The sequence below is a fragment of the Stomoxys calcitrans genome, chromosome 3 (genome assembly GCF_963082655.1).
Source record: "Stomoxys calcitrans chromosome 3, idStoCalc2.1, whole genome shotgun sequence".
Lineage (NCBI taxonomy): Eukaryota > Metazoa > Arthropoda > Insecta > Diptera > Muscidae > Stomoxys > Stomoxys calcitrans.
The window spans coordinates 169,796,929-169,815,734 of record NC_081554.1 but is presented as its reverse complement, the minus strand read 5'-3'; the positions used below and the strand labels follow the sequence as shown (position 1 = coordinate 169,815,734).

The window sequence follows — 18,806 nt, the reverse complement described above, 5'->3', positions numbered from 1 at the left end:
TTGCATTTCTTCTATTTGCCATCATCATATATTATAAATAGGGACACACAACATAGTCTGACGACTAACCTACCTTACCCCCCTCCTATGGTGGGTATGGAAGGTAATACGTTGAATGTACTCGTTCCAGCAATTTGCCGGTTATAATAACAACAATAAATGCAAAAACAACAACAAAAACTAACAAAAGAGAGCCTTTAATAATGCATTAAACATTAAACACGTTGTCTCGAAAAGCGCATGACCATTAAATATGGAACGACAAAAATGGATATTGCGTTCTCTCATGCACCATTCATGTTAATAACTTTGTTGATGTGTATGCTGGCGTGTGTATGTGGGTGTCTGTGTGTGTGTGTAGGTGTATTGCTTTTAGTCCTTAAGCTTTAATGGAATTCTGAGAGGCTTGTTAAAAGATAGGTATGCAGCATATTATTGTAATGTAAACACAACACCAGAATAACAGACACTGTGAGAGGCAAAGAGCGAAAGTGTGACAGAGAAAGAGAGAGCAAGAGGTGACATAGTGAACAAACTCATCAAACGGCTGATTAAAATTTTCTCCTAAATGGGTCCATTGACAACAAATTCGGAGGGAGGTACGACATTGTACTTAAAGCACGTATGCAGATAATTAAGAAAACAAAAGTTAAGGGCGTTTCGTCTGCTATAAACTTTTTATGGCATACTCCTGCCTCCTTCAGAGCCTACAAAAGAAAATGATCGGCTTAAAATCGTTTTCTTATTTGCATTTTCATGACATTTTTGCAATGGCAACAAAATGGTAAAAACGGAAAACAAATAGCTTAAGATTTAATACTGAAGGCGATTAAATATTCAATGTAAAACAAAAATTCAAAGAAATATTCTATGAATGTAAAATTTCATACACTCAAAGAATTTTTTTAATGGAAATAACAAAAAAGTTTGTGGTACTGATAGTTTTGGCTGATGAAAAAGGTAGGGTCTCCAGATTTAGTCTGGAGAATGAGAGGCTACCCACAAATCGCATAAGAGCCAAACACGTCTACATTAGAACAAACAGATCAAGGAAAAATGCTGGCATGTATATTACATATGACATTGACCTATCATTTGAGTACCATATTGTCCCGATCGTCTCACATGCCGTTTTTGGTTGTGGGACGGCCTTTAATATACTTGGTTTCCAATATTTATATCAAAATCGCACTTTACTTCCACCGTGGTGCAGAGGTTAGCATGTCCGTTGTACGCCTGGGTTCGAATTCTGTCGAGAATACCCGAAAAAATTTGTCAGCGCTGGTTATCCCCTCCTAATACTGGCGACATTTGTGCACAACTTTGCCCTTTGAAAAAATGGTCTGGCTACCATGTTAAAACTTCAGATAAAAAGGAGATCCAGGGCTGCCAAATTAATTTGAAAGAAAATCAACACTTTTCATAAAAAAAACGTCACTTCGGCACTTCAAATTAAAAAAACTGCAAAAAATAGGAACATTTGTTTTAACAATAAAACGCATAGTTTTAGTAAAACAAATAGGTAAAAAGTTTTTAAGTTTGGTTGAAGTTGGGTATGAACCCACCATAATGGAAAATACACCTTATGTGATCTACAACTATGACAATATTTACGGATATAGAGGAGTTCAATAAAACCCAATTTTCCGATTTTTATACCCACCACCGAAGGATGGGGGTATATTAATTTTGTCATTCCGTTTACAACACATCGAAATATCCATTTCCGATCCTATAAAGTATATATATTCTTGATCACCGTAAAAATCTAAGACGATCTAGGCATGTTCGTCCGTCTGTCCTTCTGCCTGTTGAAATCACGCTACAGTCTTTAAAAACAGAGATATTGAGCTGAAACTTTGTACAGATTCTTTTTTGGTCCATAAGCAGGTCAAGTTCGAGGATGTGCTATTTCGGACTATATCTTGATATGGCCCCCATATAGTCCGATCCGCCGATTTAGGGTCTTAGGACCATAAAAGCCACATTTATTATCCGATTTTGCTGAAATTTGAGAAAGTGAGTTAAGTTAGGCCACTTAACATCCTTCTTCAATTTGGCCTCGATCGGTCCAGATTTGGATATAGCTGCCATATAGACCGATCTCCCGATTTAAGGTCTCGGACCCAAAAAAGGCGCATTTATTGTCCGATTTTGCCAAAATTTGGGACGGTGAGTTGTGTTAGAACTATCGACATCCTTCTTCAATTTGGCACCGATAGGTCCAGATTCGGATATAGCTACCATACAGACCGATCTCTCGATTTAAGTTTTGGGCGCATAAAAGGCGCATTTATTGTCCGATGTCTCCGAAATTTGGGACAGTGAGTTGTGTTAGGCCCAACGATATTCTTCTTCAATTTGGAGCAGATTGGCCCAGATTTGGATACAGCTGCCATATAGACCGATCTCTCGATTTAAGGTCTTGGGCCCATAAAAGGCGCATTTATTGTTCGATGAAGCCTTAATTTGGGACTGTGAGTTGTGTTAGGCTCTTTCATATCCTTCTCCAATTTGGTCTAGATCGGTCCAGATTTGGATATAGCTGTCATATAGACGGATCTCTTGATTTAAGGTCTTGGGCCCATAAAAGGCACATTTATTGTCCGATGTCGCCGAAATTTGGGACAGTGAGTTGTGTTAGGCACTTTGACATCCTTCTCCAATTTGGCCTAGATCGGTCCAGATTTAATATAGCTGCCATATAGACTGATCTCTCGCTTTAAAGTCTTGGCTCCATAAAAGGCGCATTTATATTCCGATTTCGCTGAAATTTGACATAGTGACTTATGTTAGGCTTTTCGACATCCGTGTCGTATATGGTTCAGATCGGTCTATTATTATTAGACTATTAGCTACCAAAAAGACCAATATTTTCTTCTACAAAATTGAACAATGACTTGTGCTTATTAGACCACTCAATGTCCGTGCCGAATTTGGTCCAAATCGGGTCATATTTTGATATAGTTACTATGGGGGCATAAATTATGAATTTTTTAACGGACTATGATGAAAGGTGGTTTACATATACACCCCAAGTGGTGAGTATCCAAAGTTCGGCCCGGCCAAACTTAACGGCTTTTTACTTTTTTTTTGCGAAAGCAGATAAAAGAGCATCATTCATGTGATCAAGCAAGAACTTGATCTAAATGGTAGATATAATACATACAGATACAATACGTCTCAAATACGTCCAAATCACTTCAGATTTGGAGTATATATAGGACATATGTAGGCTTTAAAAGAAAAAAAATATCACGAGTCCTGTATTTATGCCTTTATATAACAAGTAAAAGCGTGCTAAGTTCGGCCGGGCCCAATCTTATATACCCTCCACCATGGATCGCATTTGTCGAGTTCTTTCCCGATATCTCTTTTTAGGCAAACAAAGGATAATAGAAAAGAATTGTTATGCTATTAGAGCTATATTAAGTTTTGGCACGATTCGGACCATAATTGAATTGAATGTTGGAGACCATATTAGAAGTCATTGTGTGAAATTTCAGACAAATCGAATAAGAATTGCGCCCATTAGGGGCTCAAGAAGTAAAATAGGGAGATCGGTTTATAGGGGAGCTGTACCGATTCAGACCATATTTGATACGTATATTGAAGGTCATGAGAAAACCCGTTGTACAAAATTTCAGCCAAATCGGATAAGAATGGCATCCTCCAGAGGCTCAAGATGTCAAGATCCCAGATCGGTTTATGTGGCAGCTATATCAAGTTATACACCGACTTGAAACATTTTTGGCACAGTTGTTGGAAGTCATAACAAAACACGTGATGAAAAATGTCAGCTAAATCGGATAGGAACAGCGCCCTCTAGCGGCTTAAGAAATCTAGACCCCAGATCGGTTTATATGACAGCTATATCAGGTTATGGACCGATTTTAACCATACTTAGCACAGTTGTCATAACAAAACACGTCATGAAAAATGTCAGCTAAATCGGATAGGAATAGCGCCCTCTAGAGGCTCAAGAAATCTAGACCCCAGATCGGTTTATATGACAGCTGCATCGGGCTATGGACCGATTTTAACCATACTCAGCAAGTCATAACGAAACAAGTTGTGCAAAATGACAGACAAATCGGATAAGAGTTGCGCCCTCTAACGGCTTAAGAAGTCAAGACCCCAGATCGGTTTATATGACAGCTATATCGGGCTATGGACCGATTTTATAGACCATACTCACCACAGTTGTTGGAAGTCATAACGAAACACGTCTTGCAAAATGTCAGCTGAATCGGATAAGAATTGTGCCCTCTAGTGGCTCCAGAAGTCAAGATCCAAGATCGGTTTATATGGCAGCTATATCAAAACATGGACCGGTATGGCCCATTTACAATCCCAACCGACCTACACTAATAAGAAGTATTTGTACAAAATTTCAAGCGGCTAGCTTTACTCTTTCGACAGTTAGCGTGCTTTCGACAGACAGACGGACGGACATGGCTAGATCGACTTAAAATGTCATGACGATCAAGAATATATATACTTGATGGGGTCTCAGACGAATATTTCGAGGAGTTACAATCAGAGTGATGAAATTAGTATACCCACATCCTATGATGCAGGGTATAAAAATGGTCCCTTATAAATCTCTGGACCCAATTTAAGACGTATCTGGTAAAAATACGCCTTTTGTGAACTGAAATTTAATCTGAAGGTCGGTTGATATCATGATATGGCCTATCTTGGAACTTCATCTGCCCAAAAAAAAACGTCCTTAAATAAAAACTTTTTTCAACATTTTTAAAAAGTCGGCATTTTTAAGTAAAACACGGAAAATCCGTACTTTGCTATTTTTGAAGCTTAAAAGCGACAAAATGCCGAAAAATCCGCAAATCTGGCAGCACTTAGGATATCGCTTATCATCGAGTTCAAAAACTTGAATCGAACGGCACTCATTGATGTATGAGAAGTTCGCCCCATGTTCCTTAAAAGAATGTTCGTGGGAAAATTCGCATTTATTCTACTACCAAAGACCTTTCATTTGAGTATCATATTGTCCCGATAGGCCAACATGTCCATTTGGGAGGTTTTTTATGGATGAGGTTGCAGCTCAGACCCTTGGGGCGAAATTTTTACATTAGATTCGTATTCTCTTTCCCAATACCTTTAATTTGATACCAACATTGCCCCAATCGGTAAAAATTACTGTTTTGGGCGGGCTTTGGAGGAGGTTTTCCCCTATGTTGTTTAGCCCCAAAATTAATTACCAAATTTATGTTTTTGGGGTACTCATGTGCTTTGGTTATCAAAAAATAAAGTACAGTCGAAACCGGATAAGTAAAACGCTTAAAATGCATCAATTTGGTTTCACTTATTCGTAGTTTTCAGTTTAGCGTAGTTCGGATAAGTGAAAATCATTTCTAGTTAAGTGATAAAAGCGTACGTAAAAGTGAATTTTAACATCAACCTGCTGATTATGTATAAAATAACTTGAGTTGAAAAGAGCAATGGTCAGTAGAAATCTTCAAAAGTCAGCGAAATGTTAAAATATGTTTTTGCTAAGTTTATTGATAATGAGATTTTTTTCAATTTTAGTTAGTTTGTCTTAGAACATACTTTTTGACTTATGCGACTTCAGTTTCATATAAAGAGACATTTGGGGTATAAAATCTTTTTCACTTTAGTGGTACTTTCATCTAAGCGATTTTTCACTGATGCGAATTTAATGCCATTGAATAACACCGCATATAAAGGAATGGTTATTTCCATCGAGTTTCACTTAAGCGAGATTTTGCACTAAAGCGTATTACAGTTATGCAGCCTGGCTCGGGATAGCTGTGAGCACCACTCAGGATGAAATTTTGAGGTCCGTTCTGTGTGGTGCTCATAGCTGTCACCAGAAGCTTAGTTGCGAGCTACCGGCTACGTCAACAGGTTGCGGATAGTGGAAAACGGAGTAGTTGTAACTGCAGTCGCGGACAATCAGCGATATCGAGCGAAGAGTCTCAGTGAGAAGCCGGGCGGCACCGGCTCATGAATAAATACTCAGTGCCTACGATGCTCGATATGTCAGGGCGAGTTATTGGCGAATAAATAATCAATGAACAACATGTTCCCGCGACGATTGATCCTTTGGACTGGAACGAGCTTGCTCACCAACAGGAGCTTGATACGGATCGCCACCTCCACAAGTAAATGTGGCAACCCTACATTCCGCGAAAATATCATGGAAACCGATTTAGTTTTTTTTTAATCCATACGGAACAGACAAACAAGCGAAGCGTAACACTTTCTCTTTCATATAATCGATTAGTCTGAATAAATTAAATCGGGTAATGATTAACACTGGCTGTGGCCTCATGAAGTCAAATAGGGGAATGGATTTTTGTGGTGTCATATCTATTGACAGATTTATCTCACTGACATTTCAAGAGGTGCTAAGAGGACATGAGTGTTCTCCATGTACCGAATTTCTACTAAAACTAAAAAAAATTGCACCCCTAGGGACACTAGAACTCAAATCCCCGGATTGGTTTATATTGGGGGCTATATCATTTTATTGTCCTATCTGGCTAGGATTTTGTGTTGTGCTGCTCAAGCAAGTAAAAATTAAGGTTTCTATAGGCGACTTTTATAGACTCAAGAAGTCAAGTCGGGGGATCGGCATATATGGGTGATATATCTATTTATGGACCTTTTTAAGGAGGATTTAATATGGATGTTGGAGAGCTTAAACGTGCTTCACTTACCAAATATCAACAAATCTGCTATAAATTTAGGCTTTCACTGGCTCAAGAAATCAAATCAGCGGATCGGTTTATAAGGGGGCTATATGTATTTTTGGGCTACTCTGAGCAAGAATTGGTGTTGATGTAGGGAAGTATAAACCCAATAATCGAGGCTTTTAGCAGCTCTAGAGGTCAATTCTGGTTATTGGTTTATATGGGATCTAGTATATCTCTTTATGGACATATGTGGTCGGGATTTAATGTGGATATTGAGGAAAATAAACAGGTTTTAAAATGGGTAAACAGGAGTACTACATTTTTCGATATCTGGAGGCGTGGACAAACTCACCCCTTGCATTAATTTTCATAAACATGAGATCTCTGAGTTGAGTAGGGTGATTTAATCAATTTTTTTGTTCGGATCCTTACTGTTACACAAAAACATGAATCATATATGCTAATTTCGAGTCGGGCGTCTGTTGGAGGCGGGCCCGCCCAAAACCCCCCAAACGGATATATGGACCAACCAGTAATATGGGGCTCAAATGAAAAGTATTTGAGAGTACATAACGAATCTAATATTCACTTTTCAAACCGAGAGTCTGAGAGATCGCCCTATCCCCCAAACCGAACATTTTTACCGACCACAGCAATAAGGGGCTCATATGAAAGGTATTTGGAAGTTGAACACGAATTTGGTATTCACTTTTGCCACTGAGAGTATGGGGACCCACCTTACGTCCTAAACCAGGACATATTAACCGACCATGGCAAAATGGGACTCAAATGAAAGATATTTGGGACTGAGTTTGGAGGACCACTCTACTCCCCAAACAGGACATATTTACCGACCATGGCTATATGGGGCTCAAATGAAAGGTATATGGAAGCAGAACACGAATTTGGTATTCACTTTTGTGACTGAGAGAGTCTGGGGGACCGACCTACTGCCCTAACAGAACCTATTTACCACCTCTGGCAATATGGGGCTCAAATGAAAAGTAATTGCGAGTACAACATGAATCTTATATCCACTTTTGGAACCGAGAGAATGGGGGACCGCCCTATCCCCCAAATAACACATATTTACCGACCACGGCAATATGGGGTTCAAATAAAAGGTATTTGGAAGTAGAACACGAATTTGGTATTCGTTTTTGTGACTGAGAGAGTCTGGGGTCCCGCTCTACCGCCCAAAACAGGGCATATTTATTGACCATGGCAATATGGGGCTCAAATGAAAGGTATTTGGAAGCAGAACCCGAATTTGATAACAACTTTTAGGACCGAGAATCTGGGGATCGTCCTACCCCCAAACAGGACATATTTACCGATCATGGCTATAGGGTGCTCAAATCAAATGTATTTGAAAGTAGAACATGGGGCTCAAACAAAAGATATTTAAGAGTAGAGCATGAACCTTGCTATCTAATTTCAGGAATTGGAGTCTGAGGGCACTCCAAAAACCCTCAAAGCAGCCGTTTATCCAAATAATAAGGTGTAGAGTTCAATTCTGACATTTAGATTTTTTGACAAGAATTTGGAGGCCGTCATGGATGGATATGAGGAGTAATACCATTCACTTTTCCAAACTTCATCGATATTGGGCAAGAACTGGGTCTTATATGGATTTAGGACCATAAATCGAGAGATCTGCATAAATGGCAAATATATCGGCAAAACTGCACTTTACAGGGCGCACCTCCGATTTCGCTAAAATTTGGTGTGTGAGTTGATCCCAGGAAAACGAATCCGAAGACAGTTCTTGGGGCAAAAGCTCCTGAGCCCCCGCTAGGGCCCAAAACCTGCCCCCTTCTTGGTGGAGAAGTGATCCAACCTAGGGTATCAAATGAAAGGTATTGTCGAGTAGATTACGAATATGCCTCTGCCCCTAAAACGGACTTCAGATTCGTATTCCTGGGGTAAAAATTAGAGGTGCGTAAAAAATTAAAAAATCTGAAGTGCGCCTTAAAAAGTGCAGTTTTCCGATATATCGAAATATGGTCCAATCTAGACCATACTCGGGGTAAAAGTCAAGAGGCATAAAACATTCTGATTGTGCCAAATTTCAGAGGTGCCTAACACAAGTGAGTAAATTTGATAAATAATAAGCCATTAATGGGCTTAAGACCTTCAACCCGGAAATAGGCAATATGTGGCGTACAACCAAATATGGTCCTATCTCGACCACACTCGGCACAGTTATCGAGGGGCTTTATACAGCTCAGTGTGCAAAATATCACAGTAAAGACCAATCTGGACTATACTTAGCACGGACGTCGTGGAGCCTAACACATCTGACTGCGCTAAATTTAAGCAAAATGGGGTAATAAATGCGTAATCCAAATTTTGGTGCTAAAGCGAAATCGGGTGGCGCTTGAAATTTTGCACAAATACTTTTTATTAGTGTAGGTCGGTTGGGATTGTAAATGGGCCTCTAGATGGCGCAATTCTTATCCGAATTGGCTGAAATTTTGCATGAGGTATTTTATTATGATTTCCAATAACTTTGCTAAGTATGGCGCAATTCGGTACATAACCTGATATAGCTGGTACATAACCCTGACCGATCTGAGATCTTGACTTCTTGAGCCTCTAGAGGGCCCAATTCTCATCTGATTTGGCAGAAATTTTGTAAAACGGCTTCTCTCATGACCTTCAACATACGTGTCTAATATGATCTGAATCGATCAATAGCTTGATACAGCTCCCATAAAAACCGATCTCCCGATTTTGCTTCTTGTTTTTGTTTGAAATTCTCCTTAAAAACCTATGCTCCTACTCACAGAAATTATTGCAGCTTTAAAGTAGGTTTATTTGACAGAATTTCTTTTAAGAACTGTCAAATAAACCTAAATTAAAGCGGCAATAAGATTTGTGAATATGGGCACCAAAGTTTTGTTAATTTTTTTGCAGTCAATCATTTATCGACATAACGGTTTTTGTTGTTTTGTTTTCTATGTTTATACTTTTTTGCCACACTGTACTAATCCAAATGAACGAACGCATGGCGGCTGAAGTACACTGATTGGGAGAGCATGATTGTTGACAAAAACAATTGAGAATGAGAGAGGACATACAAAAATAAGGACAAAACAAAGCTGGTGACAAAAACAATATGCGAATGGGGGAGTTAAAGGAGGCAAAAGGATTACATACAGCTGAAGAAGCTGACTGAAAGAAAAAGCATAAAGGGAGGTGGGGAAGAAACAGAAAGATGAGGGGGGAAAAATGTCACTCAAAAGCTAAAGTAAAGAAATGCACTTTTAATCATCATCTCCTGAGTCAGCAAAACAAGGTACTTACGTTAAAAATTACTTATTTGATGATGAAATAACCTTTTTCTCCTTGTTACAATAATGATGGTGATGGTGGAACGACGATGGATGATGAATGGGTTCTTGGTTTAAAAATAAGGATTCCAGCACAAAGAAAGGACCAAGGAAGGAAATGTGCTTCACGACTTTTGTTCGCTTGTTTCTTCGTAGTTGTTTCTTGGTGTTGTTGTTGTTGCTGTTGTGCTTGTTGTTCTTGGTGTTGCTGTTATTGTTGTTCGCTCCTTTATTTTTATGTAACTTCAAAATTGCTGCGCTTGCCTTCGTCGTCTTCTTTATGTGGCTGTGGTTGGTGGTTGTGCTTGCTTAGTTGATATAAATTTTGATTTTTTCCTTTGCATGTACATAAGAGTATGTATGTGTGTACATACATAGTATGAATGTAGAATGGTATAAAAAGTTAGAAAATTTGTTGTTTTTGTTGCTGCTGTTTTTTTTCTGGGCGAGTTTCTTTTCTTTTAAATTGTGGGGCTTTTCGTTTGTGGTTTTTCTTTTTTAATTAATAAAAAATTGTAGATTTGTGTTAGTTCTCTTAAAAATTCTGTGTTTTAAAAAAATTAATGAGGGTTTTTATTTAAGGGTTTTCTGCGACAGACCGTTAGCTTCTTCGTCTTTTTCGTTTTGGGGAAAACACCTTTTGCTTTTGGAATTTCACATATCGATTGAAGGAGTCGAGTCGTCTATGTTTCGTCGTATAAAACTGGCTGGTGTTGGTTGGCAATTTTTTTTTCTGGTTATTCACTTTGTGGTTTCTTAATTTCAGTGATTTTTAATTCAGGAAGATAGCATGTATAAACTTTTTTCACATTTTTCATTGCGTGCTCTCTCTTGGGTCTAACAAAATTAAATTTCCCCCCTCTGACTAGGGGATTTTTTTTTCCGATTCGCTTCAAAAAGTCTGATGTCGTCTGTGTTGCTGCTGTTGTTGTTGTTGTCGCCGCTGTACGACCACCGTCATGGTGGTTTCCGCACGAAAATGTATCACCAGCAACAAACAAACATACCGTTCCAAAAAAACAGCGATAGATGTACTAAGTAAATAAATAAATAATAACAATATCACAAATCTAACATTGTTGTCGAATCGCACCGGTCAGACAGAAATGTTTCGTCGCGGAGTGTTTGGACCAAATGTCAGTAAGAAACTAAAAAAAAACTGAATTGAATTCAATTAAACTCGCATCAAAGAGCGAGTGAGCGAGCGAGCAAACGAATGAGCCAGCAACGATGACAGTGTGCGAGAGTACTGTGTGTAATATTGCGGTGAATTTTCTCATTTTGCAAAATGTTTTATAAGCTCTCTATCATCAGCTGAGAGCCTTGCCATAAGAACAGAGGCAGTCACATTTTCAACATACATATCGCTATGTAAATACATACATATGTATATGCACGCAGTTGTAGACATTTGCTCCCCATTATTCCCCTCATCAAGACGGACGACGACACGACATCGACAACGGCAACATCAACAACAAAAACAATGACATGAACCGCAATTACTATTAAGCTCCTTTTTCTCTAAGTTAGTGATTGCCCTGTTATGGTTGCCACCAATTAATCCGTTAAAGTAAATAAATGCGAGAGGTATGTATTTATTATACGTTTAAGCATATGGAAGTTCGTGTTGATATAGCAACTGAATTATCTATAGACCCAAGAACGGCTGCACCGATTTTCTTGAAATTTCATGTTGGTGTGTTTTAAATAGGGTAATTCATTTTTTTAATGTTCGATATCTTCAGCAGTAAACAAGATGAAGAACAAGGCAGCAGTAGCCAATATATTTAAGTCTGAAAGGCGTTCCATTAAGTCCCCACGGTTCTATATACCCGATTTGGGTTTTTATTTGGTGGTGGGCTATTTCCCCAAGGGCATAGAAAAAAATGTTCAATTATAAATATCGAAAATTTTTAAAAACGCCAGGTCTCGAAGGTAGGTGAGGCGATTTAAAGGAAATTTTTGTTTGAACCGTTATGGTAACTTGCAGGGCTGCCAGACTTCATGATTTTTGATCATCTTGACTATTTTTGTTTTTGCCAAAATGTAGCCTTTTGAAGCTTCGCGATTTTTGCCTTAAATCCTTCTACGTTTTGGAGATTTGTTTTTACTTTGAAGGTCATAGGGAGAACAGGGTCTTCAAAAACTTTTTTTAATATGTAGATATGGCATATCTATTGAGGTGTCTCAGGGTTGATATTCTATTCTGCTTTCGCAATAGTCGCTGAAATTTTTAATTGTTCCGCAAGCGAAATTTGACAGCAGTTAAATGTTTTTGTTTCCATACTAAAACCCGTTTTGTTTTATCTGCACCTATTGTTTTCTCTATTTAATTTAATTTAATTTTTCACAAATAAATAAGGAAAAACCAACCATTGAAACCAATAAAACATTCAAAAATGTTGCCGCCAATGGTTTAAGTGTTGCCACTTTGATTTTTTTTTTGCCATTTAAATCCATTGTGATACCACAGTAGCGGCAGAACAAGGCTTCTGGCGGGAATTGAACCCACGACCCCTGCACTGGTAGTCCAATCACACTACTAACTCGGCTACCCGGGCGGCCTGACGAATCCCCTTACCGTGTACATGAAAAAGTCAGCACAATTTTTTTTTATTGAGAAATTTTAAATTTTTATTTTTTATTCGAAAAATGATTTTTTTCAAAAAACCGGTTCAAGTTTTTGGGGTTTTTAAACCGGTTATTACTCCTTAAAAGGAAACCCTTTAAAATTTAATGAATAAACGCAATGCGGATTTAAAAATATGGTCTCACTCGAACAGCTGCTAACAGCCGGCGAGGTTTGACGGTATTGAGATTTTTTTTTTTTTTTTTTTTTTATTTATTTTCATTACAACTGAGTTACACTCATCTAGTAATTTTAAGATAGCGTATAGATAAATAATACAAACTAGAGAATTTAGCCTAGTTCGAATTCATTTTGTGGAAATAGTTCAGTAACTACATCCTAGTTCTTGGGATTTAGGGCCTCTTAAGGGACTAGATCCATTGGTATAGTTCTTTGAAGTCTTCTGGTGGCTGGATAGTTTCGAACAATATTATTTAAGTCAGAGTTAACGTGACTATGTAACTTGTTCGCATGTTTCAGGGCGTGAATGGATATTTCCTCTGATATTGACCTCACTCCCAAGTCTCTGTGCAGATCGGTGTTTCGTATGTACCAAGGTGCATTAGCAATGGTACGAAGGATTAAATTTTGGGTTTTTTGAATCTTTTCTACTTCATTCTTGGCAGCGCAACCCCAAAGTTGTATTCCGTAGGTCCATATTGGTTTGATCATTTGATTATACAAAAGAAGTTTGTTTTGAATCGATATTCTATTGTCCACTAGCATCCAGTACAGCTCTGAGAATTTTATTTTTATTTCCTTATTTTTTTTCTTCACGTGCTCTTTCCATTTAATTTTAGTGTCTAGGGTCATTCCCAAATATTTTGCTGTGTTTGCGAATGGTATTACTTTACCATTTAGATATAACGGTAAATAACGAAGTTCTTTGTTTGTGAAAAGTATGTGGATTGACTTGTTTTCATTTAGATTCATCCTCCATTTGTTTATCCAAAGTAAAATGTCCGACAGAGCTGCTTGAAGTTTATTTGTAGCTTCAATTTCACTATTGGCAGTCGTAAGAATTGCAGTGTCATCGGCAAATGTTGCAATTGTTGCATCAGGCGGGTTTGGTATATCTCTGGTGTAAAGAAGGTATATTGACGGTATTGAGATGACAGCTTTTATACCCACCACTGAAGGATGGGGGTATATTCATTTTTGTCATTCCGTTTGCAACACATCGAAATATCCATTTTCGACCCTATAAAGTATATACATTTTTGATCACCGTAAAAATATAAGACGATCTAGCCATGTCCGTGCGTCTGTTTTTTAAAATCACGCTGCAGTCTTTAAAAATAGAGATATTGAGCTGAAACTTTGCACAGATTCTTTTTTGTCCATAAGCAGGTTAAGCTCGAAGATGGTCTATATCGGACTATATCTTGATATAGCCCCCATATAGACCGATCCGCCGATTTGAGGTCTAAGGCCCATAAAAGCAACATTTATTATCCGATGTGAGTTGGGTGAGGCCCTTCGACATCCCTCTTCAATTTGGTCCAGATCGGTTCAGATTTCGATATAGCTGCGATATAGATCGATCTCTGGATTTAAATTCTTGGGCCGATAAAATGCGCATTTATTGTCCGATTTTGACAAAATTTCGGAGAGTGAGTTGTATTAGGCCAGTCGACATCCTTCTTCAATTTGGTTCAGATCGGTCCAGATTTGGATATGGCTGCCGTATAGACCGATCTCTCGATTTAAGGTTTTGGGCCTATAAGGGCGAATTTTTTATCCGATCTCGACGAAATTTGAGACCGTGTGTTATGTTAGGCGCTTCGACATTCGTCTTTAATTTGGCCCAGATTGGTCCATATTTGGATATAGCTGCCATATAGACCAATCTCTCGATTTAAGGTCTTGCGCCCATAAAAGGCGAATTTATTGTCCTATTTTGCCAAAATTTGGGACAGTGAGTTGTGTTGGGCCAGTCGATATCGTTCTTCAATTTAGCCAGATCTTTCGATTTAAGGTTTTGGGCCCATGAAAGGCACATTTATTATCCAATGTCGCCGAAATTTGGGAGAGTGAGTTTTGTTAGACCCCTCGACATCCTCCCGGAATATGGCACAGATCGGTTCAGATTTGGATATAGCTGCAATATAGACCGATCTCTCTATTTAAGGTCTTGGACTCATAAAAGGCGCATTTATTGTCCTATTTCGCCAAAATTTGGGACAGTGAGTTATGTCAGACCCCTTCAACATTCTTCTTTAATTTGGCTCAGATGGGCCCAGATTTGGATATAGCTGCCATATAGAACGATCTCTCGATTTAAGGTCTTGCGCCCATAAAAGGTGAATTTACTGTCCGCTTTCGCCGAAATTTGGGGCTGTGAGTTGCGTGAGGCTCTTTGACATCCCTTTTGAATTTGGCCCACATCGGTTCAGATTTAGATATAACTGTCATATAGACCGATATCCTGATTTAAAGTCTTGATGCCATAAAAAGAGCATTTATTGTTCGATTTCGCCGAAATTTGGGACAGTGAGTTGTGTAGGCCCTTCGACATACCTCTTCAATTTGGCCCTGATCGGTTCAGATATAGCTGCCATATACCCCGATCTGTCGATTTAAAGTCTTGGCCTCATAAAAGGCACATTTATAATCCGATTTCGCTAAAATTTGACACAGTGGCTTATGTTAGGCTTTTCGACATTCGCGTCGTTTTTGGTTCAGATCGGTCTATGTTTGGATATAGCTACCACAAAGACCAATATTATGTTGTACAAAATTTAACAATGACTTGTACTTATTAGACCTCTCAATATTCGTGTCGAATTTGGTCCAAATCGGACCATATTTCGTTAAAGCTGTTATGGGGGCATAAATTATGTTTTTTCACCGGATTATGACAAAAGGTGGTTTACATATATACCCGAGGTGGTGGGAATCCACTTGAATTGTCATTTGAAATGTTTGTTTCCAATGTCGCTTAAAATGTCATGCATGATTTTCGCGATAACTTTATAAAAATGTCATCAACGATTTGTATGGGCTGGCGGCTAATGTCTTCAGCGATTTAGCATGGTCATGAACCCTTCTTTAACAACGTCGCTGGGTAGTGGAACAGTCGACATTTTACTGTCTCTATCTTCGTACCAAAAATAGCCCGCCTTTTTCAAAATGTATTTATGATGGTTCTTGGTCAGTACTACATTAAATTGTTATGTGCATACATAGTATGAATCAGAGATCTGGAGAGGTGCTTCTCCGTGCACCTTAAAAATACTAGTCTTTTTGAATTAACGCAACTAATGGAGCCATTCAACTCTAATCAACGCAACCAGCTTGCACAAAAACATAAATGATTTTGCGGTGGTGCTGATGTGTATGTATTACTATGAAGCAAACGATCGACTCCCGAGTTTTAACTATCACCACAAATACTTATGCTCATGTGCCTCTTATATATGCGGTGGTATAATGAGTGTTTGACAAAAACAACGCAAACACCACAATTTAATTTTTAGCATAAAAATGTTTTAAAAAAATCCAAACAATTTTTAAAAATGAGTATTCAGGAACGAAATTAAATATTAGCAATATAAAAATATTTGTTTCGTTACAATAAGAAGCCTTTCTAACAAGGCAACATGGCAATTGTGATTCGATTCAATATATTGCGTTTATGCGGTGTTTCCATTCTCGTTTTCCATCCACTCATAAAACCGCCATGGGCAAAGACGATGTTAAAAGCGTTGGTAAACGTAGCTCAGAAATGAATCTGCGAGTATTTATACGATCGCCACTCATATCAGTGTGTCGATTATAACACCGCATCGTTTGCGATCGCCATAGATACTAACACCGTATTTTAATGAGTATACCGCGAATCAGAAAAATGCGAACGCTTACAGTTCTCTCGTTGAATCATGGCGAAACACTTAAAGGTGGTCTCATTTGTACAACAACCATAAATCATATGGTGCAATCCGCCATATTTGGCATCAAGTTGATCGACGTTTTTCCAACACAAGAAATTTGTGTGCGTGTGTGTATACGTGTGCGTACATGAGCAGAGAATATGCGGGAAAGAAGATGACAACAAAGAGAATGCAAACAAAAACCTGACATCTAAATACCGTCAAACCTGGCCGGCTGTTAACAGCTGTTCGCGTGAGACCACCTTTTTAAATCCGTCTTGAGTATGAATGCAGAATGGTATTAAAAGTTTAAAAATTTGTTGCTATTGTTTTTTATAAGCGAGTTGAAAATATCTAAATTTCGATGAAATTAATTTTTTAATTTTTTTAATTAAAATTTTAGTAAAGATTTCATTGAAATTATATGGTTGAAAATTTCTTTAAAATATTGTCGTTAAAGTTTTCATTAATATTTTGTGTTTAAAGAATTTTTTAATTAAAATATAGTTTCCGGACATTCCTATAGGGTTTTCTAATAAGGGTGTTATTTTGAATCATACAATTCACTGTTCAAGTTGTTAAAACGGAATACTGGTCAATATAGACCGATTTGAACAATATGGGGTACGGATGTCGAAAAGCCTAAAATGGGTTACAATGCAAAATTTCAACAAAATCGGATAATAAGTGCGCCATTTATGGGCCCCAAGACCCTAAAACGGGAGATCGCTCTGTAGGGCTGCCATATCCAAATATAGAATGATGGGGGCAATATTGAATGCGGATGTTGTCACATATCAGCGAAATCGGGTAATAAACGCTGCTTTCATTGGCCCAAGGGCTAAAATCGGGAGATCGGTATATATGGCAGCTATATCCAACTACAGACCGATCTGAATTATATAGGGAATGGATGTCAGAAAACCTAACACAGGTGTTTGAGCCAAATTTCAGCGAAATAGGGATATAAATACGCTTTTTATGGGCCCAACACCCTAAATCGGGAGTTAAGTATATATGCCAGTTATATCCAAATATAGACCGGTCTGAATCATATAGGACACGGATCTCGAATAAGCTAACAAAGGTCACTATGCCAAATTTCAGCGAAATCGGATAATAAATCCGCTTTTTAGAAGCTCAAGACCCTGGATCGGGAGATCGGTCTATACGGCAGCTATGTCGAAATATAGACCGATATTGGACACAGATGTTAAAGGGTCTAACACTGCCTACTGTGCCAAATTTCAGCGAAATCGGGTAATTGCTCCTTTTATGGGCCCAAAACCTTAAATTGGGAGATTGGTATATATGGCTGTTATATTCAAATGCAGCCCGATCTTGACCATACTCAGTACGAATGTCGGGGAGCCTAACGCAAAACATTATTCCAAATTTTAGTAAAATCGTGCAATAAAAGTGACTATAATGCGCCGAAAGAGGCCACCGTAGCGTAGTGGTTAGCATGTGCGCCTATGACGCTGAACACCTGGGTTCGCATCCTGGCAAGAACATCAGAAAAAATTTTCGGAGGTGGTTTTCCCCTTTTAATGCTGACAACATTTGTGAGGCACTTTGCCATGTAAAAACTTCTCTCCAAAGAGGTGTCGCACTGCGGCACGCCGTTCGGACACGGCTTTAAAAAGGAGGCCCCTTATCATTGAGCGTAAACTTTAATCGGACTGCACCCATTGATATGTGAGAAGTTTGTCCTTGTCCTATAGACAAAAAAATAATCTGTGCAAACTTTTAGCTACAAGTAAAACTGTTCCATCTGGAGCTCGGAAAACCCCAGAACTATTGCTAAGAAACTTCTCCATCCTAGTAAAAACATGCCGTGTGAGAACGGGTGGAGATATCTCTTTGAAATTTTGAATGGTTAGAGCTGCGGTGATAGCAAGATCGTGTGCGAAATTTCAAAGACCTATGTTGTTCAGGCGCCTTTACAAAGAACCCTAAAGTAAGTCACCTCTCTATTCCGAAAATTTGTTGGGCCTGCCAAATATTCGTTTGTGGGCTGATTATCAAATTTTTCGCTGCATAGTTCTCAAAAATCCCCACACATGCTGCATGTACTTATGTCTTCGCACGGGTAGGATCTTTGTCCCCTGATGGAGGTGGTGTACGTAAGAACTGAGGAGACATTCCGTCGCGGTTCGAAGAGCGGCATTCTGACAGATTTGAATATCATTCCACTGCCTGTCACATAGCTGACGAAACCACACTGACGATGCATAACTTACCACATATCGGCCAATTGCTTTGTAAGCGTTCAACAAGGCAC

The 18,806-nt window shown here is 38.6% G+C and overlaps 1 protein-coding gene across 1 annotated transcript in view; it reads right to left on the bottom strand.

Annotated features, from left to right (window-relative positions):
- The window catches only part of LOC106094212 (1-acyl-sn-glycerol-3-phosphate acyltransferase alpha), a 67,700-nt gene extending 56,530 nt beyond the window's left edge, over positions 1-11,170 (bottom strand). Inside the window, exon 1 of the mRNA XM_059366056.1 lies at positions 9,993-11,170. The gene's annotated coding sequence lies outside the window, so the exon portion shown is untranslated. The remainder of the gene's footprint in view (positions 1-9,992) is intronic.
- Positions 11,171-18,806: the final 7,636 nt, after the last annotated feature.